Below are 22,557 nucleotides of genomic sequence, written 5' to 3' on the forward strand. Positions count from 1 at the left end.
GCCTCTCTGCCTACTTGTGATCTCTGTCTGTCAAATAAACAAATAAAATCTTTAAAAAAATTTTGACTGGGGCTGAAGAATCCACTTTCAAGATGGTGCACCTCACTCATATGGTTTGTGAGTGGCACTATCTAGTTGGTTCCTCTCCACACAAGCTTCTCCATGGGGCTGCTTGAGTGTCCCTGTGACTTTGTGGCTGGCTTCCCCCAAAAGTAAACCATGGATACAACGCAAAAGCCATGGTAACTTTTTTGGACCTAGCCTTAGCATTTATAGTGTTACCCCTTCTGTAAATTATTTGTCACACAGTTTGGCTCTGACACAGTGAGGTGGGAGGATGAGGGACTCCAAAAGGTCATGAATCCCAGAAGGTGAAGGTGATTGGGATCCCTGTAGAGATGACTACCATAGGACTTAACTGAGCCTTCAAAGGAAAGTTTTCTGAAACTTGACTCTGCACTGCTTTGACTGTCTCCACCATACAACCCGGCAAATGTCAGTGCTACTCTTCTGAAAAATGGCAGACCAGTTATGTGTGCCCTTGGTTATGCATGTGCATGTTGAAAGGAAAAATAACCTCCTGAGATTTTTCTATAGCTACTGGATATGTCGATTATTCTCTTACCCCAGCTCCACATGAGAAGTATGGGTTTTGAAAAGAAAAGGAAGCTTTTGAGTTTTGGAGGCCCAACAGAAAGGCCTAGGTAGCTGATCAGTTGTGGGATAATAGTGACCACGATGATGACAGTGGTAGTTATTACGTTTACGTAAGTAAGACAAACATGTAAGCATGTCTTTCCCCCATTTCATTTTAAGCACAAGGTGTTGCTAAAAGCAGTGCATCTAAAATGAGAAGATGGCGTTTAAGTCCTGACTCTGTTCTTTGATAACAGTGGGACCTTTGGCAAGTTCCTGCATCCTGCTCACCCTTTGTTTATCTGTAAAATTAGGCTTCAGATGCCTTTCCATACCAGATTGCTGTTAGGATTAAAGGGAATGACATATGCAATAGCTCTTTTCAAATGGCAAATCACTGCATAAATATCAGTGTCTTAAACATCTTGGGCTTCTGTAATGAAATGCCGTAGATGGGGTGGCTTAACTGAAAGATGTTTATTTCTCCTAGTTCTGGCATCCAGGAAGTCCAAGACCAAGGTGCCAGCAGATCTGGTGAGAGCCATCTTCCTGGCTTGCAGAGTGCTACATTCTAACAGTGTCCTCACACACTGGAGAGAGAGAAAAGTCTGCTCTCTCCCATCTATTAAAAACACTGATGCCATCATGAGACCCCAACCTCATGATCTCATCTGAACTTAATTCCTAAAGGCCCCACAATCCAAATACCATCACATTGGGGACTAGGGTTTCAACGTATGAATTTAGGGATGGGGGACTCAAACATTCAGTGTGCAATTATAGGCCCTCCTCATTATGAAGAGTTCTATGAGGTCTTCTAGGTTGTTGACACTTTATTGACATGATTAGTGCTCTGTTGTAAGGCTGAAAGTTTTTCACATCTAGAAAATGGATACATGAAGATTGAGAAATGTTCTTGGGTCTATACACAGAATTTTTAGTACTTGCTCAAGAAATGCATCTTCACTGAGTATTGATTTTCTTAAATTCCTATCTAGGAATTTAGAAAAAAATAGGTTCTCCTTCAAAATTTTCTGAACTAACAAATAAATGAATGGCTTTATACTATTTTCTTCAGTATTAAAACAAAAATATTTTTGCAGAATATTCTATTTTTAATGTTTCTAGCTACTGGATAATCTGGTTTATTACCACCCATAAGTCTAACCCTGGGTCAAAAGAGTGAAGCCATTGAGAGTCCCCTACAAAGTCCATGAGGTAGTTCTAGAAATGATAAACTTGACCATTGCAATCCAATTTTTCTTTCATACAAGAGCCATAGAACCACTGCCTTGGGTCACAGCTGGCTTTTAGGAAAATGCAATCACTGGAGGGAAGAAAGGTATAAAGTCATATACCACCCTGATTCCATTTGTTATCAGAAAAATGTATATTAAATAACAAAATGTTTGAAAATAGAAAATTGAGTCACAAATGCACACAATAAGAATGAGGGGAAAACACCTTGCTCTATAATTAAACAGAAAACTGTGCCATGAATTGATAAAACCCAGTCAACCTGCAAATGTGAACATCAAGAGTAATTGTGCAGAAAGATAAGATAATATGAAAAACATAGGAATTGTATAGGCATATGTTGGCTTTTTGAAACAGTGGCACTTTACCTCCTTCTCATTAAGAATTTGGTTTAGCTTAGCCATTGTAGGAACCTCTAAAAGAAGGAGGCTCCATCCTGTTGGACAATGAAACAGGGAATTTCTCTTGATCATTACTAGTACCTGTACATTGCTCAGAGTTTTAGCACATGCTTTTATGTCCCTCTCAATGTAGGGTACCATGCCAAAGAAAGCATTTGTGTACATAGGGGCAATAGTACCATAAGGGGTACATACCAATCAATGGGATGAGATTAATTCTTAGCATCTGGCAGGGCACTTAAAAGGCTCAGGTTTCCCTCTCAGTAGATAGGTGTTTTGGTAATTCCAGAGTATATGAAACATTTCAGACACTTTGGAGGTGTCAAAATTTTTACTGTCAGTACTTGGCAAAATCAGATTTTGTTCAGCTTCTACAATATCTCATAAATAGTAATATTTTATATCTGTGTTATGTTTTACATAAATTGGACAAAGAATTCTAAAAAATATGAGTCAATTTGATAGCCCCAACCTTGCCTAAAGTCAATATTGTCCTTATTAAATAAATGAGGGAACCAAGGATCATGGTTTGTAATACCCTTCTTAAATTTTCACAGATAGCATATGGAAGAGTCAGGATTTCACCCAAGTATTCTGATTCTAGAAAAGAGTGTTAGATGGCTCTTTTTTCCCCAAACCTATGCTGAAAGGAGACAACATTTGAAAGTCAGTTGTTGAAAATGTATATACATACATATACACATTTATGTACAAATGTATATATTCTTATATACTCACATCTGTATATATTTATGTTAATCTTATATATCTATATATTACCTAAAACTCACATATATTTGTTTACATTATTTATTAACTTGTGATAGTTTATTTCAGTTCAGTTAAAATATATTAGGTGTTTTTTGAATCATGATACTTAAATTCCTCACAGGGATTCATTTTTATGCCTCAAGCAAGGTCACTTTTTAAAAAAGAAGCCAGGGTGCCTGGGTGACTCAGTTGGTTAAACCACTGCCTTCAGCTCGGGTCGTGATCTTGAAGTCCCAAGATCCAGTCCCATATCTGGATCCCAGCTCCGTGGGGAGTCTGCTTCTCCCTCTGATCTTTTCCCCTCTCATGCTCTCTCTCTTTCTCTTTCTCTCTCTCTCTCAGTCTCTCTCAAATAAATAAAATCTTTTTAAAAATAAATAGATAAATAAATAATAAAAATTTTAAAAACTAATAAAGCCAACATAGGTTAAAAGAAAAAAAAACAAAATGGAACCAAAAAACCAACTTCCTAGTAGAGGACTCTATTACCCTATTTCACTGATAGCTCAGATAGTGATGTGAGGAGCAGTTCTTCCTCCTATTGCCACATTCATAAGTAATGAAATGCCAGAAGTTAGGAATTCCAAGCATCATCTTGTCTCTCTGAGGACATTCTCTCCCTAGTTTATGTTTTATCTAGCTCCTGAGTGAACCGTAAGTTTCAAACTCTTACCCTTTATATTTGAATTCCTTTAATTCTCACATTATTCTGAAAATAACAGGCATGCTGCAAATACTTACTGATTAAATGGACTACTCATGGGGTAGCTGGCAAATAGTGTAAGGCTACAGGCTGCCATCATCATCATCTCCATGACCATGCCAAAAGCAAATTTTTTTTTTTTTTTGCCTGAGAACATTAATAAAATGCTCTGCTTAAAAAAGCAAACAAAGGGGCGCCTGGGTGGCTCAGTGGGTTAAGCCGCTGCCTTCGGCTCAGGTCATGATCTCAGGGTCCTGGGATCGAGTCCCGCATCGGGCTCTCTGCTTAGCAGGGAGCCTGCTTCCCCTCTCTCTCTCTGCCTGCCTCTCCATCTGCTTGTGAATTCTCTCTGTCAAATAAATAAGTAAAATCTTTAAAAAAAAAAAAAAGCAAACAAAGAACAAATAAAACCCACAGTAAACACACCCAGATTTTGGAACGTTAAGTGATATTTCAGTTTTAGGAGACTGGGAGTCTTTTTAGTACAATCTCTTATAAGGAGAACAGATTTAAAAAGCACCTTGGTCTGATTGCAGTTCACATACCTCATCCTTGCAGAAAATGTACAAGGCCATTTGAAATATTCTTCACTGCACTTTTGGAGGCCCTGCTGATTTGAGCAAAATGGAAATGAAATGTAAATAGAGAGTTCTTAATCTTTAAAAGCTCAAGTACGCCCCCCCCAATCTTTAAAGTAGAAATTTGGATTAGGATTCTCTTTCTCTCTCTTTTTTTAAATGAAAATTTCTTTTTCCTTTTATCATGCTGTCTGTTGAAAGGGTTCAGAGAACCCAAAAAAGGAAGTCATGTTATAACTTAAGATAAAATAAGAATGTGAATTTGTTTTATATAAAGAAAACAGTATATGAAAAAGTCACCTGTTTTCCCTAGGGGAAATAGAACAAATATCAATGCAGGGCAGCCAACAAGATGTGCTATGGCCATTAAAAACATTACATTCACTGACTTTACACTTCATTAGGTGGGTAATGAGTTGTACATATTTTAAGACTTAAAACAACCAACTGACCATGATGGTTTACATCGCTTAGTACCCAAATCTGGGATAGGCACTTGGGAGTTGCTTTATTTTAACCTGCTAACAGTATTTTGTTTATGCTTTGACTAAATGCTATCATTTCATTATTTTTCTGTCCTGATTCTAAATTTATACACCAACATATTGCATCGCTATTCAAAAAAGATTGACTTTAAATATATTTTTGACCTAGAAATTATATAACGGGCTTTTACCATGAATGTAAGAGCCAGATTCCTAATTCAAAATTCTGTCCTCTGAAATAACTGGCATATACAACTGTCTAGTTGAGATAAAGATAGTTGACTATGTGAGGGACAAAAAATTTTCCTTCTGCCCTTCTAGGTTCTTGACTGAGGCACCCCTTGTAATAAAAGATTATTAGGAGAAAAACACACAGAAGCTTAATAACATGTATATATCCTATATACGTGGGAGATACTCAGGAAAATTAAGTAACTCCCCAAAATGGCCTGAGCCACCACCATTAGTACCATCTCCAGCTAAAGACAAAAGAAGATGTTGGGGCACGGGCAATGATGGGAGGCATTGAGGCAAAACAGGGGTTAGTCAAGGGTGTGGTTGTTCTGCAGACAGAAGTCTTCACCTAGTCCATTGGTAGGAGTTACTAGAGATTTAGAGTCCTCCTCCTCCTCCTGGTACAGAGCGGGAGACACCCTTACAAATGGAGATTTCTCCTATATACGTAAATATCTCTTCAAAAAGGGTAACTTTTACTTCATTTTCAGGGCTTTTCTATGCCTGCTCTTTCTTAAAAAAAATCAGTTTAAAATAATCCTTATGCCAAACAGACATATTTTGGGGTGGTATATTCTGTTCCCCTTCAACTAGAATACCAAGTTGGTTTTTAAAGATAGAATTGGCATCGTTAAGGAATTTTAAAAGGATCTCAAGAAAATGTCACAATGCTGCTTTGAAACTAAAAGTAATAAAATTTTTATTCTATTTTAGTATGCTAAAGTAATTGAACAAGTTATTTCATTTAAAAATTAGCTTCTTCAGTATTATAGTGCACTATGGTAGTAACAAACAGCATTAAATTATGTTCACATATGATTTAGTGTAATTTAATCAGAAATATAATAAATTCATCAAATTGTGCAATGCTGAACATTCCAAGTTCCTTTCTCATGTAAGTTGTAAAAAATTTAAGGTTAGACACCACCCTTAAAGTACCTAGATTAAGAATTGTACCTAGAAAACAGTCATTAACTGCTTTACTAAATAAGTTTTCACCTTCAAGCTTGTAGAAGGAAATTAAATATAGATTGACTCTCTTCTAAAAGAAACAGAACTGATGAGACTGATGGCTTTCTTTTATAAATGTGTAAGTCTGCAAATATTTAATAAGGACCTAATTTACACAAAGAAATCAATCTGGAGTGAAAGATTATTTTACTCATTTCCCAAAAGCTATAGCTGAATTATACTTTAAACTTGACCTAATCTTTTTACTTAACAGTTTGCATTAATATTTAAATTACATGAAGGGCAAATGCAAGTTAGAATATTGAAATTTTCATTCACACATTTATTTATCAAATTTTGATTATGTACTTGCAGTGTGTAAGGTATGAGTCCAGGAATTATATGGTACTCCAATAAAGCAATAACATAGTCTTTTCCATTAAAGTGTTTGTTATTAAGTAAAAGCTGTAAATTTATGATAATGTTAGGAGATATATATATATATATATATAAAATAAATATATATACACACCATAGAAGAAATGTAAGCAATATTTTCATAAACATTATATGAATTTATGATTTTTAGTTTAACCATTCATCCTTCTATACATCCATGCATTTATGCATTGTTCATTGCTTCATTTAATAATAAGTATTGAGTGACCATTGAGAGAAAGGGTTGTATAGAAGTTAATAAAATATGAGTCCTTTTGTAAAAGAATTGATAGTGAAGGGAGACAGATGTGTACAGACAGTAACTTTGCTACCAGAACAAAACATAAATGAAAGATACAAGCGAAGGGAAACGGATGTGCAGAGGAGAAAGAGACTTGGCTACATGAGGGCAGAGACTGTTTTATTTCATCACAGATTTTCCAGGACCTAGGCCAGTGCTTGGCATGAAATAGGTTCAGATGATGTGTTTATTGTCTCCTGAAGTAATAGTGGAATATATCATGGAAGAGAATCTGAAGCTGGACCTTACAGCTGAGAGAAATACATTCCAAGGAGAAGAAATGTTGGAGTCACAGAATTCGGGGAAAAGAGACCTTAGAGACCATCTAGTACAATCTTTCTTCTACTTTCTGTCTTCACTACTAGAGCACTTTGGTCTAACAGTGCCCTAACATGCACTTTCATTTAAGCAGATACCAAACTGGAAGTGTCTAAACTAAGGATACTAAGGTCCTATAGACAGCAGACACCAAAGTGAGGTATGCAAGACAGCACCACAGTGCATGTTTTGAAAGAAAATGGATAGAGATCCAGAAAAGAGTCACTTGGGGAAAATATGAGGGTTCTTCAGAGAAAATGCTTCTGTGAGTGCCCTCCTTCTCATATGGCCCCCCAATTTACGAAGGGAGTTGCTGACATTCTCATTTTCAGAGAGAGGAGTTTCTGTAGGCCCACTAGGAGGAGTGTGTCACTGGATTTCAAGTTTCTCACCTGGGAATGATTGCCACCAAAATACAAAACAACATTTACCTGGATTCGGGACGGCAAATGAAAGCGTACCTACAGTTGTCAAGTCTAGAAAAGCTTCATCAAACCCCTCTAGTGATATTTAACATCAGCCAGACACAGCAAGCAAAAAGTCACATTCTAACAGTGACAATACTGAGTCAGATAAGATCTTTCTGTTCCCCTTCCCTCTCCTCCATCCATTCCCATTCAACTCTGTTAGGGTGAGAAAGAGCAGCTGGAGAATGAAAGAGAGAGGAAGTTCACCATACCCACTACTCAAGGTGGTCGGGGACCTGGCCCAGTTGTAGCCTGCACTAGCTGGGGAGAAGTTGTGTATGTGGATTAAGTTTGAAGTGTTAATTAACATGCTGGACTGGAAATTCTAATTTTAATATGTTAAAATGGCAATAGAACCTTATAGTCCTTAATGATAATACATGAGAAGGCATGAAACCTGCCCATATTTTCGCCCAGGGCTGGAGAAGAACTACCTCCCTGAAAGGATTTAAAGGGAGAAAGGACGACAGATAAAGCTGTCTTTATGCTTAAATGCAATATACCCTGATTATTTAACATACAAGTTACACTTTTTACAGATTTTTTTTTTTAAAGGGAAAACAACGTAAAGGAATTTATGTCAGAATACAAATGTGACTTTTTGCTTGCTGCGTCTGGCTGATGTTAAATATCACTAGAGGGGTTTGATGAAGCTTTTCTAGAATTGACAACTGTAGGATCCTGTAGGATAAATGAGAGTAACACTCGTAATATTTTGGTCTGACTAAAAAAGTCCGTCAATTACCACTGAAATAGCTTAACTGGATAAATACAAAAATCTCTATAATACTAAAATTGACAAGTAGTCAAAGGCATGGATTTTTGAAAGTATGTGGTAACCTAGGAGCAGTAAGTAATAGAGCTGGAATGTTGCCTTCTAAGGATTATTACCGAAGAGGAGGGTTGGCTATTCAGTAGGACAGTAATGGTAGAGCAAATCTGTTGTGTTACAGAACAAGATTTTAGTTGGCTCTGTGGGGCACTAATCACATAGGATAATTATAACATGGTGGGCTGAAAGAGTCTCCCAAGAAATTATGCCAGTGCTTAATTATGGTGAGTTACTTCTCTGTCCCATCAAAATGTCACGATCCAACCCACAACTGTGCATACATTTTTTTTAATTTTCTTACTTTGAATGCCTTTACACTTCTCCAAGATCCATCCATATCCTCCCCATTCTTAAAAATAATCTTTCAGACAATTTGTCTTTGATAACTCTCCTATAAATTCTAACAATAATTATAAACAAACACTTGACATTCCAAAGGAATAGTCTTCAAGACCATGTGGATCAGCACATCTTCAATCGCCATTACAGGGTATGTGAAGCATGTATTTTCTCTGAAGTGCATACTTTATAGTCCTCATAATAGATCTTTACAGATGAGGAAAATGGGACCTAGAAAGCTCAAGTGGAGTAGCTAACAAGCATTCCAATTAATATTTGAACTCAGATCTGGCTGAGTACAAAATACACATTCTTAACTCTTTCTCCTAAATGTGTTTTCTATTTCAACTGGGTATCACTATGTAAGTTTCCCACTGGGGCTCCTTTTCAGGGTCTTTTTAATACTTAAGTCACTTGTAAAATGAGTACTTTCTTTGAATGAGAAATCCATTAGACAGAAAAAAGCAACTTGGCAATAAATTTTAGGCATTAACCCCATGCCAAGTAATTATCAGAAGGCCCCATGCTTTGAGACTGCACAAGTGTGATCTTAAGATAATGGAGTGAAGCTTGCATTGTGAACCTTCTTGATGCTTTACTTTGTGACATGCTTCACGGATTGGCTTCCTAGAAGATTTGTAAAGCATTCTGGGAAGGTCTGCCAATTAAAAACCGGAGATTGGCTAAAGGCTGGAAGCAATTGAATTTTGAATACAGATGGTGCCAAATTGAATGTTTCCATAGCAACAGACTTTTCCTTAATAACTTTTAGATGGGAAGGGGAACATAAAAGGAAACCATCTTTCAGCAGATGTATATTCCTACAGCATGTTTTCAGATTGGTTTTGGAAACTAATTTGTACTTAACTAGTGATTGTATTAAGTGGATCAGAATATTACTACATTCTCCTGAGGAAATATTTTGAGAATAACAGAAATATATTCTAGGAACTTTATAAAGATATTAAAAGGGCATGGTTTAAAAAAAAAAAAAAACATTTCTTGGTCTGTAGCCAGTCAACCAGAATTTTATGACTTAATGTTGGTCAAAGATTTCTGAATTCATTTTTTTAAAGATTTTATTTATTTATTTGACAGAGAGATATCACAAGCAGATGGAGAGGCAAGCAGAGAGAGAGAGAGAGAGAGAGGGAAGCAGGCTCCCCGCCGAGCAGAGAGCCCGATAGGGGACTTGACCCCAAGACCCTGAGATCATGACCCGAGCCGAAGGCAGCGGCTTAACCCACTGAGCCACCCAGGCGCCCAAGATTTCTGAATTCTTCATGTCTGTTATGACTGAAAGGTTAGGAGTGCCTGGGTGGCTCAGTGGGTTAAGCATCTGCCTTTAGCTCAGGTCATGATCCTGGAGTCCCAGGACTGAGCCCCATGGCAGGCTCCTAGCTCAGTGGGGAGTCTTCTTTTCCTTCTTCCTCTGCCCCTCCTCCTGCTAGTACTCCATCTCTTTCTCTCTGTCTCTTTCTCTCTCTCTTAAATAAATAAAATCTTTTAAAAAGGACTGAAAGTTCAGAATATAGTTACAACCAAATAAAAAAAGTGATATGTATATCATAGACTTGAAATTGATCTTAATATACACATTCTTCCCTCGGGTTTATGGATTAGTTTTTCATTATCCACTGTGTGAAATTTTTTAAACATTAAGTATGTAAATCATTTCAGGAAGATCCTTATAAGGAGGTCACTGATAGGGTTTGTATTGCATGTATGGTATGTTTTCATAGATCTAAAGTCTGGTCCTCAGCTTTGCATAGCCAACAACCAGATTTTAATAGTTTAGTAGATTCTGAGATTTAATAGTTTAGTAGATCAGGGCCTAGGGGACTGACCCATGCTTCACAAACTGACAAGAGATTGGTTTATAAATCATTTGAGAGATGAAACAATAAATTTAAAATTATGATTTTATAATATAAAATAAACCCATCAGAAAAATTAATAATGATAATTTACTCAGGGTGCCCTCCCGAATGAGGGCTCACAAAGAAGACCAAAATAGAGACTGCAAGATTTGGTGGTAATGAAAGAATTGGAGGAAGGGTAATAAGGTATTTTTTAAAAGATGGTTCATTAAGTGAGAGAAGCTAGATAAAATGCCCACCTTTACTATCCTAGGTGATTTCTAAAATACAACTAGAGAAATAGAGCATTTCTCTCAGATGGTACCCAGGGCATAATAGCAAGTACTTCCTTCATGGCTTTGCTTCCAGATTCCATGCAACAGGTCTTCCCCCGTCACATACACAGACTGACTTTGCCCTCTCCCCAGCTCTGTTACAGGCAGCACAAAACTCAGGTGTGCTGTGTACATGTAAACCAATAATTGGAGCTTCACATTCGCTTCACATTTCTACTCATTGTTCACTTGATGGACCTGGGGTACTTCCTCACCAAAACCCTGACAAAACAACTCTGTGCAAAGATTTCCTGCCCTAGTGGCAAGTCCTGGACACCTACCCCAAGAAATTCTGACATGATAGGGATATAAAAAGGGCCCTGGGAATCTGCATTTTAAGAAGTTATCCAAAGCTCAGCTGGGTTCTTTTTGCAGATGGCTAATATCATCTATCAGGGTTTTTTTTTTTTTCTAATTTTTATTTCAGAAGAAAATCCTTTTTTCTGGCTTTTTCTGAATTTCTAGGATGGTAGGACTCAGAGCCTCTTTGAACTCGTGTACGTAGAGAGGTAGAGATTGGTAGATGAGCTGTATAGACATCTGCATAAACTGGAAATAGATACGTGTACATATAAATAGTAAGAAAAGTGTGTTGTTTAAAACTTCAAAGAAATACACACACTCTTGAAAACATAGTTTAGAAGCATGAAGAATTTGCTTTCAGTTGAAAATAGTATGATAAACTTGAATGAAGTAGGACTCTGAATGCAAATGTTCCTCCCTCCCTCCTTCCCTCCTTCTCTCAATCTCTCTCTCTCTCTCTCTCTCTCTCTCTCTCACACACACACACACACACACACACAGAGAGAGCACTCTACAGCTCAGTACAGGGTTTTAACATAAAAGCCACCCCCTGAACCAGATAAATAAAGGAAAAAGTTTCAATTCTTTCTCAATCTTTAGTTATTTTCCCTAAATTAATTTATAGTTAGTAATCGCAGTAAGTAAGTAAGTACAATTGCCCCATAAACAATGCAAGGTGAAGAATCAAATGAGCTGGGATAAATACAAATAAGTGGATTTTTACTTAAAGTAAAAATGAAGGTGCCGTGTCCTTAAAGACGCTGTCATTATGGCTTAGTCACAAACTCTTTGCACTCTGTACTCAGTCCTTGATTTCACTGTCTTTAGAGCTGCATAGATAGAAATAACACTCATAAGCAGACATTCCAGAAGGTTTGATTTGAAAAACAGCCTCAAAAGGGAGACAGACAAACAGAAACAGAGACACAGAATGAAAGGAACAAAGGTAAAATGGCATTGTTGGCACAGAGATAGAAGAACTGAACAGTGAATCTGGTTACCACATTGGCAGGATAGCCTTATTTTAAGCTTGTAATTTGGTTATCACAGGAAAGTGATCAATCTAAAAATTCATACTTTCTATTACTATACTAATACTAATTCTACCTAATACTAAAAAGATATACATTTAGGGTCACCTGGGTGGCTCAGTGGGTTAAGCCTCTGCCTTCAGCTCAGGTCATGACTCAGGGTCCTGGGATTGAGCCCCACATCGGGCTCTCTGCTCAGCAGGGAGACTGCTTCCTCCTCTCTCTCTGCCAACCTCTCTGCCTACTAGTGATCTCTCTCTCTGTCAAATAAATAAATAAAGTCTTTTTTTAAAATACAAACATTTAATGTTTGGAGTGAGTTTGTCGTTAAAGGATCACAGTGTTTATTAGAAGTCATTTTAAAAAGTATTTAATAGCATAAGGAATGAGTGATTACATGGCTAAGTGTGCAAAAGTAGGATGCAAAATTACTTATGCCATGTGAGCCTAATTTTGTACAAAAGAAAAAGAAAGAGAAGCCAGCAAGACAAATGAAAACTGGAGGTTATACCCCCAAATGTTTAACAGCTGTCAACTTGGGGAAATACAAGTGAACTCTTTTTTTTTTTGTCTTTCTGTCTATCTGTGTTTTCCCAATTCCATTCAAAAAATTACATGTTTTATGTGCAGAAAGTATTTTAAAATATATTACACTGTATAGTTTCTCAACCTTTTCTTCATCATTAACTTCTAAGAAGCCCTTTTAGACTTCTTTCTAATCAGCTTAATCCAACAGATATGCTTTGCAATCTGTTTATGTTGTGACCCTTTGGAGAGTCACAAACAATTGTAACCCTTATAGATAGTAAGAATTTTTGTTCCTCAAGAACAAACCTTCATCTCCTTGGGGCACTGTAGTGTCTCTTGTGAACACATGTGCTTGCCTAAGAGCCTGAAGATTCTGGTTCAGGAGATTTGAGGTAGGAACAGAGTAAGTACTTTTTTTTTTTTTTTTAATAGACCTCAGGTGTTTCAAAAGCAATGTGTAAATGCACGTACTTAATGTTACTCCATTTTTTTTCAGGAACCTGAAATATAAGCATTTATCTATTTTTAGGAATAATATTAATGATGGGACATTTTTTGATAATTGTAAGTATGTAAGAATTTGCATTTTTTGCCCATCATCAGGAAAATATCACTTTGGAACACAAGTTAGAACAACTTTCATGAAACTTTCTCCTGAACTTTATATCTTTTCCACCATCTACTTCTGTGTAGGTCTTTTCTTTTAATCATGGTTGATTTCTTTAGTTTTCTTTCAGAGACAATTGAGGAGAGACGTGAGCTTAGCATCCTGAATTCAGAGTCACGCTGTGGTTGGCAAAATGCGAACAAAAACCTTGCAAACACGTGGTCCCTTGTGGATCATTTTCTCCAGTCTGACAATTATACAGAGGCCTCTGAGGCTTCTGGGATCATTGCTGAAGCTATTTTTTAAAATCCTATAGCATTTTCTCATTGTTGGTTAGTTTTCACCACAAAGAAGTTTTCGTTTTTAAGGCTTAAAAAAAAAAACTGCATACACACACACAGACACACACACACACACAAAAATCCCCTAAGATGAGTGGGAGAATTATTCAGCACAGCAGGTAATATACCAATTAGGATGATGATGTTCTGGATAGAGATTTTCATGAACCTCTCCCATTACCTGTTTCAGCTTTGTTTTTTCTTTTTTGTTTTAGTTTTTTTAATGTTCAAAGTGAATAGAGTAATGAAGCAGCTATTTAGGAAGGTTTGGACTAAGGGAAGGCAAAAACAAAACAAAACAAACAACAACAAAAAAAAACACCCTTTCATTACGTTCCCAAAAACAGCTAGCTTATTAAGCAGCAAGAGACAGAGATTAAGTATAGAAAAAATAAAAAGATGCAAAAAAATGAAGCAATGACATGAGAAGGTCAGTGAAACCACTGGAACTGGCAGCATGGAAGTTTCATCACATGTCTTTTGTTTGGGGAAAATGACTATACTGACTTTATTCTGAACCCCTTGCTAACACGTATTTTAGGAAAACTGAACATATTTTATCTGTGTGTACAAAAATGCCTAAGGATTGACCTCTTACCTAAACTGTATTCAGACTGAGAACATCAGTATACAAATTTGCAGCTAACATATTAGTCAGTGTATGTGCTTTCTGCTGTTTCATAGCATGATTATTCCTAATTTTCAAGAACAGTAGTGTACCTGCTCATCAGCCAAGAAAAATGGTTGAGAACCTCCTTGTCATTGGAGTCAACGTTAGTTTTTCCTATGGGGACTCACATAATGATAAGTTTGTTCCAAGCTGGAACTTCCCATTGACACCAGTTACACATAGTGCTTTCAAGTGGACTCGGGAATATAGGAAAATGAAAGAATCTGAATGGAGACAAGGGGAATGATGATTAAGTCAAAGAGAGTGAAAGAGAGTAGGGGAGTAGTTTGTGTAGAAATGGTTTTAAAAAAAAACAGGAAGGATGGCAGAATTCAGGGGAAAGAAAATAGAGATTTCACCAGTAATAAGCTCCTTCTAAAAATCAGATTAAGAGTATAAATATGGAATGATGGGATACAAGTCTGTATTTTACCCTGGCTGGTTGATGAGTGGAATCTTCTCATCGAGTCATTTTATAAAATTTTTCATTTTAACAATACTTTTGTATCATAAATTCAGTTTCAAGTGGAAATTTCCTACTCATTAGCTAACTTGGCTTCCTCTATTTTGCCTAACCATCTACTTTCTTGTTCCCTACTCCTTCTAAATCTTGGCTCCCACAGTGAGGCAGCTCATATCCCTTAAGTTTCCTGTCTGATTTTGCTTCTTTAACTGCCAAAGTGAATTCTGTAAACATTTCTGTCATTTCCTTTTATATCTAAGCTCTTCTGGCCTATGTTCTAAGGACTTCCATGAAGCTATCAGTGATTACCCAAGAGGTTCACTTTGCTTAGTCTAGAGACCACCTCTCATGGTACATCCCTGGAGCCTTTGCCTTGAGCATAGGGACAATGTAAACTTTCCCAAATCCCTCATCTCATTTTCCTGCCCTTTGTCCGCCTTTCTCCCAAGACTGTGCCTTTGTTCCTTACACTCCTGGTTTCTTTTCTTCCTCACTATGTGAATGGAACCTCTCATGGTGACACCTCTGACCTCTCACCTGGTTGATGCATTCCATATGGCAAACTATGTACTCTACTTTTTCTCTGGGGGATTATTAAGAACTCACATTTAAAGTAAAATTGCAGATCCATGTTGATGTCCACCAGCAAGGTTTTTTTTTCACCATTTTGGGGTACAAAAGGGAATTGCTCTCTCTCTCTTATTTATCTGCAAATGATTCAAAGTAAAGCCAAAAAAAAAATTCAAGCAAATAAGATTTCCCAGCAAAGGGTCTTGAAGGAAAGACTCTGCAGACATTACATGTAACCTGTATTCTAAAAGAGGCACAGTGACTTAGGCATACCTTGTTGAAAAACAGTCACCATGGTTAAAGACTATTAGTTCCATCTTTTTCTGGAAGGGGGAAAAGCCATTCCATGACAGGGTCAGATCTTCTGAGACACCCTGAAAGAATTGCAAGGTTAATATGATCCCATTCATTTCCCCTCAAAGGTAGGTACATGAAGTACCTGTCGTGTACAGACAAAGCATTCTATACAGAAGGAAGAGTTTAGGCAAAGTCCTGTACATTTAATCTTCTAAATATTTTACTAATTTATTCTTATCTTTCAGTCTACCGATGACCATCAGGCTATGCCTGGACACCTGTCCTAGCTTGTTGCTCTATTTTTCTGCATCTTTTCCTGCCCCTCCCCCAATATATTCTCTAATTGACAGCCTGACTAATCTTTTCACACCCAGATCAGATGTGTCACTTCTCTGCATGCAACCTTTTCAGTGGGTTCCCACCGCACGGAGACTAAAGAGCAGAATCCTTACCATAATTCAAAAGGCCAGTGGGAGCTATGGAAATCTCCTCTTTATTTCTTTCTGATGGATGATGCATTCAAATAAGTGGATTCTGTCATAAAGACACAGATTCCAAATGTATGTGAATGTTCAAAAAGGCAGTTTACTTATAAAATATGTATTACTCCTTTATACAGCTTTGGTTTTGAATACACACTAACTTAATCTCAAGCACATAATAGATTATGAAGAAAAAGCTTGTAGGAATGAATGGAGAGACAAAGGGATAAATAAATGAATAAATGTATAAAAATAAATTCATATCATACAATCAAATGGCTCTTTATAAGAACTTACCAGAACAAAAGTATAATCTTGTGTGATATACAGTTCTGGCAATGTTTGTATGCCTTTCTTTTTGTTTTTGTTAAAAGGTGTCCATTTTATGTTTGTAAAGGAATATGTTTCTTTGCTGTGAATAGTATAGGCACAGTGCTCTGCTATATCTCATTTTTTAAAAAAATAATAATAGTACCTAATGTTTGCTGAAGCTTTGTGGTTTATAAAGCACTTTTCACATAGATTACCTCGTTTAAAATTCCTCTATTTCTTCTTTTACTATGGAAATTCTATTTAAGAAGATTTCCTTCTAAAATTAAAGCAATTACACTGTTCTGTTCCTGTATTTCTTAGCCATATGTTTCACCAAGGTATTGTCTCTCTCTTGGGTTTTTCTTCTCCGGATGTATACTTATGACTTACCCAGACGTAAATGGAAATAGTGGGGGTTGTATACAGATTCGTGGTGGTTTTTTCTTATGAACTCAAGCATTTCGTTTTAAGAGCTGCTTTACCATTTTAGGAATTGCCATTCTAATGTTCAAAGCCAATTTACATGTTTTCTGTGAAACTATTTTGTCATTTGAATTGGGATTGTTAGAATAGGAAGAGTTATTTTTCATCTCCCCCTATTTCACATTATTTGTTGTAACATTTATGAGTTACTGCAGTTTAAATAAGCAAAGATTATCTCAAAATGAGGCCCGGGAAGGGCAATTTGAGTCTTCGTACACTTATATTTCGGCCTATCAGTTTATACTCCTCCTCCTCCTCTAGTCTAAAAAGTACTTTATAATCACCGATCCTGTATTTAACAGGATATATGTTAAATGAACCAGAATTGAGTGATCTTTATTTATTTTTGATCTTACATTTTGCTTTTCTCGAGAGGTATTTGAAAGGGATCAGCTGAGACTATACTTCAATAACTCAGTTCCTCTTTTCCCTTTAGTACAGAAGTCTCACTCTCACAAAGTCTGAAAAACTTTGAACATGGACATTATTTTCATAACATTGTGTAAATATATGCATTGTTCGTTGATACGTTGGTGACAATTTTGCTTTTGCAGTAGTGCAGAAATTCTCATTTATGATGTAAGAGTTGTGTTTGCCCTTTCCACACATTTATTTCTACCTTCCTATGTGCCAAATTTGGGCTGGACCCTGAATTTAAAAATACATTTCCTCTCTTGAAATCGGTACCTTACAGTGCTGATTAGACTTGCAGTGGGTAAGATAGACAAAAAAAACAGATAATTGCCCAGTAGTGTAATTGCTATGTGCAGAGAAAAGAACCAGGTGCTCTAGAAACCATGTTGCGGGGTCCCTCACCCAAACCCAAGAAACAAGGCTTGGTGGAGCGGAAAAGAACAGTCAGGAAAAAATGACAAATGATAGTGGCCTCCGAGCCAACTGTTGTGAGTGGATGAGGATAGAGAATAATCTGTGCGCAGATGCATGTGGGACGTGGGTCACATCACACATGTAGCAGACTCGTGTGTAGCTGTAAGGCTAGACTCTAAGGTTCCAACAGGCAGTAGAAGTCAAGAAGCTGGAAAAGGTCTTATAAGTAAGGTAGGGAATTTGCATTATATTCTTAGAGCAGTGAAAGGGTGACTTCAGAGCAATTTAATAAATGATGACAGACTCCGGTTTTCCATCTTCAAAAGTCTTCTCTGACAAAAGTGCTGAAGATTAACATGGAGGGCAGAAGGCCAGTGTTGGAGCAGTGCTTTTCTAGCTGAACATTAGAATCACTAGGGGCAGCAGGGGCCTTTAGAAAAATGCCAGTGCCTGGACTCCACCCCAAACCAATGACATAAAAAGCTTTGGGATTAGGGCAGAGACATTGGTATTTTTCAAAGCACCCTGGTTGATTCGATTGTGCAGACAAGGTTATGATTCAGTAAATAAGAGAGTGTGTCAGAGGCTTTTAATTAAAAACAGTCTGGGGAAGTGACAGCTGGATGATAGAGAGGTTAGAAGGGCGATTAAGGAGGTTGAATGAATGACTTGGTATCTTGGCTAAAGGATAAGGAAGAAAGAGAAATCAGGGATGATTTGTATGTTTTTCTTTGAATGACAAGGTAGAGGTGCAGATGTGTGTCAGTGACTGGGGGAGAAGGGTGAAGATGATGTGATCAAGTTTTGGATACACTGCATATTTAAAATGGATTTAGTAGATGCTTGACTCTGAGGATATGGAGTTTGGTAGGGAGTTTGACTATGATCACTGTAAAGGTGGCAAATGAAGTGATATAAAGAGATGAACTCACCAGGGAGAGAAAACATCCAGTGATAAGAAGAAAAGATCAAAAAGAGACTTGTAGGGAATAGTGACATTTAAGAGATGAGCTGAGGAGGATAAGGAGCAGCCAGAAAGGTGTAGTAGATTCCATGCCATGTTGATTGAAAGAAGGTTTCAAGGAGGTCTTATCAATGAGGACAAGTACTGAAGGGAAGTCTGCCAAAATAAAGACTTCAGAATCTCTAACTTGGTAATGACTTGAATGTCATAGCTACTATCTACAACAATTCCAATGGCAATTTCAATTTCAGCTATTATCTACAATTGCAGTAGCAAGAGTCAAAATGTAGTGACTAAGAAAGGAACCTGAAGTGTGAAAGTGGAAATAGTGCGTATTGACTAGCACTTCTCAAATTTTAATGTGCACACAAATCACCCCTGGAATCTGGCTTAAACATGTAGAATCTGATCAGTTAGGTTTTGAGTAGAAGCCCAAGATACTGCATTCCTTGCAAGCTCACAGGTAATGCGGATACTGCTGGTACACAGGCCATGCCCTCGGTAGTGCCTGCATAAACCATTCTCCTCTGAGGGAAGACATCAGCTTGGCCAGATGTGGTGTTAGGGCCAAAAGCAAAACTCATTTGTTTGTTGTTTTCTTTTTAGATGAGGTTCTGGACTAAGTGAAGATACAGGGTGGGTGAAAAATTGAACCGCTTCTTTTAGGAGGCAGAAGAAATTGGCAGACTGAGTATAGGGAGGTAATTAGGCATGGGTAGGAGAGAGACACTCATACCTCTAGAGAGGACATAAGATGAGAAATACAGACTGCTCATCCAATGGATAGGATCTGGCATTTTGCTTCATAGCCCAGTGTTTTGTTTTTTTTTTCAAAGAATTGTTTTATATTTATTTTTATTCCTAAACTTGAATGGCTATACTGTGGCATGTGCTTGTAAAGAGAGAAGTGAGCCCTCTTTGCTTCACAAGTATAACTTGCATTTTCTGCACTTGTCAAATAAAAGTTTGAGTGACAAGGTATAGGGATGAAATTCAATGTGTGTTCAGGGGAAAAAAATGCCTTTTTTAGTCTACATCTTTTTGAAATTTTTCTCATTCCAACAAATGCTTCAGTTTTGATGTGGAAATGTACAGTGATGAATGGGTTTTGCTGTGTGCATTGTATGCCAGTGACACAGTAATAAATCCATGGTGCTGGAATTGTAATGGTCCCCTTTACTCCATTTTAGTGAACTCTTGCTGACCCCTTTTGAGTTGTTAGTACTTTATTTGCTACATTTGGCACTTAATTAGTTGACAGCTGGGCCCAGTGGGACAGATGGGTCATCCAGTGATATATTGTGTCACTATCACACCTGGATAGTTCTCTTCTGTCTTGTGAGTGGCCGACAATTATACACTGAAGTATTTTTCACAACTGTAGGTCAAGCTTTTTTCTCCACCATCAGACTTTCATCTCAACCAATAGGTGCCCTCTGCCAAAGGAAGCCATTTTTGAAATTTCTTTTAATGATCAAATAATACCACATTTCAATATATCCTTTTAAAATTAATATTTAAATAGTTTACATGTTTCATTATGACTGGATGTTGGTATTTTATTATAATCTGTGACTCTCCAGCTGGTGGCAAAATGCAGTCCTCCTTTGACCTTAACTCAGTTCAGAGTGGGCATCAGCACTCATTTACCTATGGTTTATAATCACAATAGGAGAATGAGCTTTTTTTCACAGGACTCCTTTTCTCTGTTAGAATGTACAGCATACTTTAAATGAGGTAATATGGTCTCTGACAGTCTGTTGATTATGAAATTAAGAGATCTGCCTGAATTCCACTTCTAGCTCTTCACCATATACATTGGGTATGACTTTCAGCAAAATGTTTCATCATTTCCACTCTAGAAATGCTATTTACTATATTTTAGACTTATATATTCTACAGATGGTATTATTCTTAATTGAAAAGTGGTCTTAGTGACTTAGAAAGCTGCCTGAATAATATGCTGCTTCATGCTTGCTGTGAGAGAGCATCTTATCTAAAATTTTATTCTGAAAAATTCAAATACACAGAAAAGCTGAAGGAACCCTACACTGAATACCCATGAACTTACCATCTAGATTCTGCTGTACCACTTCATTCCTTTATTCTCCCATCAATCCTCACCCTCCCACACACACAATTTTTGATGCATTTCTAAGTTTGGAAACATCAGTACCCTTTGCCCCCAAACACTTCAACATGCATTTCATTAATTAGAGCTCAATATTCATTTATAGTTGTTTGTTTGTTTTCTTGTGGCAAAATTTGCATAGTTAAATGCACAAGTTTTATGTGTCCCATTCAGTGAATGTTGGTGGTGGGTACAGTAGTGTGACATATGCCTCTATCAAGATACAGAAAAATACTATCACCCCAGAAAGGAAAGAACTTTTGGATGTTAACTAGACTTATTAAGGTGATCGTTTTACAAAATGTACAAATATTGAATTATTGTGTTGTACACCTGAAACTCATGTTATATATCAGTTTCACCTCACTTAAAAAGTTTTTCCAGAGAAAGGAACCTTTTTTTTTTTAGGTTGGCTTGAGTTTATTTTAACTGAATTTTAACGTGGCTGAATTTAAGATCGTCAAGCTGAATCATACCAATGGCGCATCCAGGGGAATGACATATGGCTGTAGATGTTCTCTCTGCTATCCAGTCACTGAGCTGACTGAGTTCTTCCCAATAAACTTGTAAGGTGAGCCTCTAGCTCTGACAGAAACATCAAGAAACATGTATTTCACAGACTATTAGAGCTCGTAAGAACCTCAGGGATCATCCAGTCTGCTCACTTTTGCTTTGTGTCTCAAAATCTGAGAACTTCAGGATGCATCGGTGGCTCAGTCGGTTAGGCATCTGCCTTTGGCTCAGGTCATGATCCCAGGGTCCTAGGATCAAGTCCCACATTGGGCTCCTTGCTCAGTGGGGAGCCTGCTTCTCCCTCTGCCAGCTGTTCCCGCTGCTTGTGCTCTCTCTCTCTCTCTGACAAATAAATAAATAAAATCTTTTTTAAAAATCTGAGAACCTCATTGGTGTTATGAAAGTACATAGTTGTCCCTCTTCATCCCTATAATAGAGAGCAAGGGCCAGACATGCTGCTCAGTGCTTTGTGTTTATTATTTCCTCAATCTTAATAGATTATTAATCTTCTTGTTATTGTTATCCTTATTTTATAGAGAGTAAACTAGTAGTGAAATAACATTATTACTGATTTTTGCCATGTTCAAACTAACCCTAAATGTTAGACTAATATTATAAAATATTTTTAACTTGGTCATTTACACTAGGTCTGTCTTCCATGAGTTTAAACATAAAGTTTGGCTGTTCCTGAATTCTAGCTTTTTAGGATTTAGAAAAGGAACAGAAATTCAAATTAGTCATAGTGGCTAGGATTTAATCACATGCCTATAACTCCCTTCCCTTTCCAGCTTTTTGGTCTGAAATGACATTTTCCCCCCATGTTTATATAGCAGCCACATTCATCATGTCCTGTTCCTAAATACAGCAAGTGTCCATTCACACTAGATACATTTGACTTCAGGGTTAGTGTGTTTGTTTCTCCCTCTTCTTAAAGGGTTTAAGTTGAAATTCTTTGCAGAACTTAACTATAAATAATTCTTCTAAAGAACCATGTTTGAATGCCATGTGGAAATACATGAAATAAATCTTAATATTCCCTATAATTTTGGTCACTATTATTTTTACTTACCTGGTTTCTTACAAGTCTTTGAATATCAAACGAAGTACGCTCACATTCCTCAAGGCAGAG

General features: G+C 37.1%; 1 protein-coding gene across 7 annotated transcripts in view; it reads left to right on the forward strand.

Annotated features, from left to right (window-relative positions):
* DMD (dystrophin) overlaps positions 1 to 22,557 on the forward strand; it is a 1,990,807-nt gene that overhangs the window by 1,409,727 nt on the left and 558,523 nt on the right. The window lies entirely within an intron of this gene.

The sequence above is a fragment of the Neovison vison genome, chromosome X (genome assembly GCF_020171115.1).
Source record: "Neovison vison isolate M4711 chromosome X, ASM_NN_V1, whole genome shotgun sequence".
Taxonomy (NCBI): Eukaryota; Metazoa; Chordata; class Mammalia; order Carnivora; family Mustelidae; genus Neogale; species Neogale vison.